Raw genomic sequence first — 6,223 nt, 5'->3', positions numbered from 1 at the left:
GGGAAGGTTTACCTTAAGGAGTGCCTACAGAAGCGCTTACTACCACTATTGAAGCAGCACGAGGGCCCGACCATCTTCTGGCCGGATCTCGCTTCGTGCCACTATTCAAAGGACGTGTTGGAGTGGTACGAAGCCAACGGGGTCACCTTCGTGCCAAAGGAAATGAACCTGCCAACGCGCCGGAACTTCGCCTAATAGAGAAATATTGGACAATTATGAAGCAGGCCCCGGAAGAACCCAAAAGTTGTCAAATCGGAGGCGGACTTCAAGAGAAAATGGATTTCTGTTCAAAAAAAAACTACAACCTGACGTTGTACAGAACCTTATGGACGGGGTAAAGAGGAAGGTGCTAGCATACGGGCTTGGGCTCGAAGTATGAATAAAAAGAAAATGCCAAAAGTTGTTTAATAGTTTTTATTTTACTGTCTAAAATTTTCAAGAGGATCGGTCTACTGGGCGATTTTCTACAGCGTTTTTTCCGTGATGCAATTTGATGTGACACACCCTTTAGTATACTGTGCGATCCATCCGTACTACAAACAATATTCAATTTTTTGTGGTTTATTATTCGAATGCAAAACTTTTTTTGCAGACTATTAGACCCTTTAGTTTGAAAAGCAGAATATTGACCAGCTTTTGCTCTTGCTTTCCTTTAAGTTTTGTAAAATAAAAGATTGCAATGATTTACCTGTTTGTCATACAGAAAATCCTCCTCCTCTCTACATAATAAATCGGTAGAAAAAATGTTCAGTTTCATTGTGGGTAAATTTCTTCCGAATTGATCTTATTTTCCAGTGTACGAAAGCATAATGTGGTTTTAAGCAATGTGATACATGCTAAGATATCCGTAAATCAGAGAATGCATTCATTCAAGATGTCTTCAATAGCTTTTCACACTTATTTTTTTTTTCAAATCAGTAATTACTTCCGTTGAGATCACGTATTGCGCCGAACACGGAGAGCAAGTTTATCCAAATGAGGCAACATCTTATGTGTCCTGCCATCGGACCGGATATATACCATCGAGCTTGGAGTGCACAGCTATCGGCTCTCCTATTTCTCGGGCTCAATTGGCGCAATGATGTTGAGGATTTAGATCAATGAGCAAACCTGGATGTTGATCGGAGTAAGAAAAAATCGGCAGCTCATTTAGATGACACTATTTTTAGGAGATTTCAGTTTAGCAACTGTTTTGGAAGGATCAGTTTTTCAACGGTCTGAACGGAGCAAGTTGTCCTTCTCAGTCCTTCCCAGTCTTTTCCCAGGTAGCTTGTCCACCAGATCCTGGATTAAAATTGGATTAATTGAGTGTTGTTGGAGGTCCACCGCTTTATGACACTCGTATTGTTGGCCATTTACAAAAGGGACGAATGTCTCCAATTTATGTTCCACTTTCTCTAGGCGCAAATGTAAAATTCGCTCTGGACGTCCATAGAGTCCATAGTCCTCATCACCTTAGGCACTGACTTCGGCAGAAGCAATTGCTCCCGAATACCCTTCAATGCAGGGAGTTCTTTTGCAATCGGACTAAATTTTCTACGTCGAAGAACCCGCAAGCTGTATTAGAGGTTTCGTAGCTACGGACAAAAAGTGGCCATTCTTCTGGTTTTCCGATAAAAACGGGTGGAAAATGTATTCTGTGCTGCCAATTGAGCTTTTCTTGAACCGGTAAATTTGGTCCCCAGCTCGTCTGACTTTACCTCATTCTTTGACAGTTGTCGTGTATCATCTACCTGCTCAGATACTTCCGAATTGCGATCTGTCGGGATTCTCCGTTCTTCAGCTCTTATAAATACTATATTGACGCTTGTCAGATTGGGACATTTCTGGGATTGAACATTGAAATCGAATCTTTTTTACATCTGATCGACCAGGTAAAAATAGCGTTGCACATTTATCCTACATTAGATTCCTCGCATATTTTAGTGTGAATCTTCAACTCTTCATGAAGCATTGTAAATTCAAAATTTTCAGCCTTGAACAAACGATTTTTCTGTTGATTTTGGTACAAAATATACAACGAAAAGCAGTTAATGTATTCATGTGAGGATGGTGAATATAATCCTCCCTTTACACCCAACATATTTCTCCAGCAATGCGTAGTGTGTTTCTTTTATACACACCGCGTCTATGAGACCCTGCATCATCTGTCGACGTCTGGTGGCGATTTTCAAGCTGGGGTTCATAATTTGGGTCCCATATTCGAAAGTGTGTTCTCTATCAGTACGATGCCAGCTCTTAAATGTTCAAATTTTACATGTATTTCTGGCCCTTTTTTAACATGTTGAGATTCAATTTTCACTCCCATCACCTATTTGTAATCGCGTTTTTAGTGTTTTGCTATAAACCAAATAATTGTCCCATCGTTCGTTTTTTCAAATAGAACAAAATTTATTTACGTCGTTAAATGACATCCGCTTCATCGAACTTTGATTCAAAAAGCACCACGAATAACCAGAACCGAATCCCATCATGCGACATATCGAACGTCTTGGTTTGTCAAAACTAGCTCATTGGTGACAATTTCAACAGTTTTTGGCCACATTAGGATAACCCGAATGGTCTCCGAATGACCTGCAGATCAGAGTTCAAATCGAGTTATAAAAAGGCATTACGACACCTTAAGGTGGATTAAATCAGGTTTTTATCACCTCAAACCCTTGAATTACTATTAAAATGGCCGTATGTGAAGAAATAATTGATTTTCTATACATTGTTGTGCATACTAGAAAATCCTGAAAAACATAGATTGACCATTTTCCCCCCAAGCTACATTTTGAAATCTTCCGCTGAAAATTTTCCAAATTAGCGCTCAAGGATTTTTTGAACAAAACTTACCATAACGCTTTGTGGGCATAGCACCAGTACTGATTTTAAAAATGTTTGGGTATAAATCTAACAAAAAAAAAACGAAAATATTCACTTTTTTCCGAAATGAGTTATCAATTTGCCCCCGGTTTACGGTACCAACGTTTCTAACATTGCTAACGTACGCTGTCTGAACGTAGAATTACTTGCGATCGGTAGAGAGGTAGAGAGGGAACGATTGCGATTCCTAGGACACATTCAACAGAAGCGTCGTGAGGAACAATACATTCACTTGCGAGACGCTCTCATAAGCAACGCCGACACAGCCTTTGCTATTGCCAGCACGTATGCAAACAGAAAATGAAGTCTTTAATGATCTTCTTTACAACACCACACGTATTTGGTCTCACACAGTGCTGGAAGTATTCGGTTGCATAGCAAAAGCGTGGATTACCTCATATGCACATTTTTGGTTTGGTTAGTCGACAAAATACGCCCTGAGAAAATCGGTAGTGTGATTTACCCAAGAATCCCAGATCCGTCTATTGATCAACTACTCATTCGTATTTTGAAACCCGATCGAGTCAAAAATGCCCGAACAGATCGCAATATTATATTCTATAATTCGACCATTCGACTCAAGTTCAATCGGGTTGTGCAAATGTGGCAACCTTGAAACGCAATTCAATATAGAGTAGAAGTACCTATCATCGCTGTAGTACCAATTATGGTAATACGAGTGAGTTTTTTTATTAGTTTAGAAAACATATTTTATTTTTAAAGGCCCTAGTATGATTTTTAAACATCAGAAATCTCTTCTTTGTCGATTTTGGTACTTGATTCCGTGCGAAATATTGTTCTTTTGTTGAAAAATTTAGTTTGGAAGTAGTGTGTCCCATTAATGCTTGCTCCTTAGCATTTTACTAATGGCGGGTTTACATTAGGGAGATCTATAGCTATAGATAGATTTATTCACGTCAAAATAGGTGTAAACGGGTGAGAATAAATATGATACACTTATTCGAGGTATATATAACTTGAATAAATTCAGCATATATAAACGCTTATGAATTTCTCACTGGTGATCTTAGAGGCGAATGAACTGAAAAGTTTAAAGCCTCTTTAATTCAACATCATCATCATCACTGGTGAGAAATCACTAAAGTTGGATGCAGTTCTACTTTAGGTGAATAAATTCACCGAAAATATGAATATATTCATTATAGAAGTTCACGCTAGTGTAAACGGTTGATGCGATTTCTATAAATCTCATCATATTTCTTCACATGAATATATCCCTAGTCTAAACCCACCCTAAGGAATATGCGATCAAAATAATGAGCTGTGAAGTGGCTGTTTTGATGCAAACACAGTGTAGACGCATACATTACAACCTTCTTGATGTTGTGATTCGACCAATTTATACGATTTTGTCGAAATAAACATGTATTTTGACGTAGGACTACGTCCAACCGGAAGATATAGGGGGTGAAATGAGAATCTATGCACTAAACAAGTAGGAAAAAATGCAAGATTTGGAACGCTTCTAACTCGAGCATTTCTCAATAGATCGCAAAGGTGTTTGCATCAATTGATAGGAAATATATCTACGCATCTATCATAATAAATAACATTTCATTTTTCTTGAGAAAAACAATTGAATAATTGTGAAATATCAAGCATTGTCCAAATGTACTATGTGCCCATTTTTGATTGGTCCATTTTGTGCTCCTCAAATCGTACCGACCAAAACGGGCAACCAGACCAGCAGCGAAATACAATGAAGCACGATTGGAAAGGAAAAAGAAAAAAATGAACGAAACATTGGTCGCAGTCTCACACATGCGTAATTCTCGAGCCAGCCAGTCAGCTTAAAAACCCCCGCTCCGCTGCCGTAACGATCATTCTCATCCAAACCGTACACCACATCGTTTCGCATCACATTAGATCAACAAACAAATACAAGCAGCCATGTCTGGACATGGCAAAGGAGGAAAAGTGAAGGGAAAGGCAAAATCTCGCTCGAACCGTGTTGTTCGCAGTTCGCCGTAGTTGTATTCGACAATTGCTCCGCAAGGGTAGCTAGGCGCGTTAGTACTAGTGCACCCGTCCACCCAGCCACCGTTATATAGTTTCGGCCACCGAAGTGATCGAGTTGGCTGGAAAAGCTGCTCGCGACGAAAAATCAGAAAAAAAATCAAAATCAAAAATTGAAAAAGTGTGTAAAAAACATATATTTAACAAAAACTTTCCCCTTTGTATAGTCCTACGTCATTCCGGTTATGTCCCGACATTACCCACCTGTCTTTTTGTGTTATCATAATTCGTACAATTTTACATTTACGTGTCAATTATCGCAATATCGAAAGCTGCCTTGTTCCTATTCTGGTTGTACGAAATCGCTGCAAAGCGTAAAATCAGAGCTTATATGCCCCTATAATGGTTGAACGTTGTTATGTTATGGTTGTTATGCTTTTATGGTTGTAACTCACGTTTTCACGCTGTACAATTGCATACCATAGGGCGCATTTGAACGTTCAGCAGTGTAGTGAAATGGCATAATGCGTGTCTGACCGCAGCATATTTTTCTCCATTGAAAATTGAATCTTAGGTGAATGGGTTAATGTCCTTTGTTCAGTTCCTGAAGAGAAGCTAAAACTGCATCAACCCTCACGTCTTCGTGATTCTCCTGTCAGCTAGGAGAAAGTCGTAGCTACGAGGAGCAGGCAGCTTTATTCCAACCGGGATGCACTGAACAGCAGTCTAATCTAGATATGAAATGGATATTTGGTATCCTGCCTATCCGGTCAATATTTGGTATCCGCCGGATACGGGATATTAGAAAAAAATAGAGGCGAATGAACTGAAAAGTTTAAACCCTCTTAAAGCCAAAGAAGAAGAAGAATAAGAAGAAGAAGAAGAAGAAGAAGAAGAAAAAAACAATACTTTCTCAGAACAGATGATACAGAACAGAACAGAAGAACGGAAGATAAATCATAACCGAAACTTGTAATGCTTGTTAATTCTTTTGACGTGGGACTACGTCTAACCGGAATATATGGAGGGTAAAATGAAAACCTAAACACAGAACATGCAGGAAAAAATGAAAGATTTCGAATGCTTATAGCTCGAACATTTCGTACTGGATAGGAGAGATGTTTGCATCACTTGATAGGGAATATTTCTACGCATCTATCGCAACTAACAAAATGTTGTTTTTCATTAGATAAACAATTGAATAACTGTAAAATATTAGGCGTTATCTAAACGCCCTAACTGCATCGTTTTGATTGGCCCGATTTACGGTTTCCCTAACACAGCCATCAAAACCAAGCAGCCTTGGGGAAATCGACATTGCAAATACATGAAAGTAGGGGGACTTTTGTTCTCATCGAAAAATGTTCCCTAACACAGA

The sequence above is a fragment of the Toxorhynchites rutilus genome, chromosome 2 (genome assembly GCF_029784135.1).
Source record: "Toxorhynchites rutilus septentrionalis strain SRP chromosome 2, ASM2978413v1, whole genome shotgun sequence".
NCBI classification, from domain to species: Eukaryota; Metazoa; Arthropoda; class Insecta; order Diptera; family Culicidae; genus Toxorhynchites; species Toxorhynchites rutilus.
The sequence above is the reverse complement of the archived record's forward strand: the minus strand, read 5'-3'. Positions refer to the sequence as shown.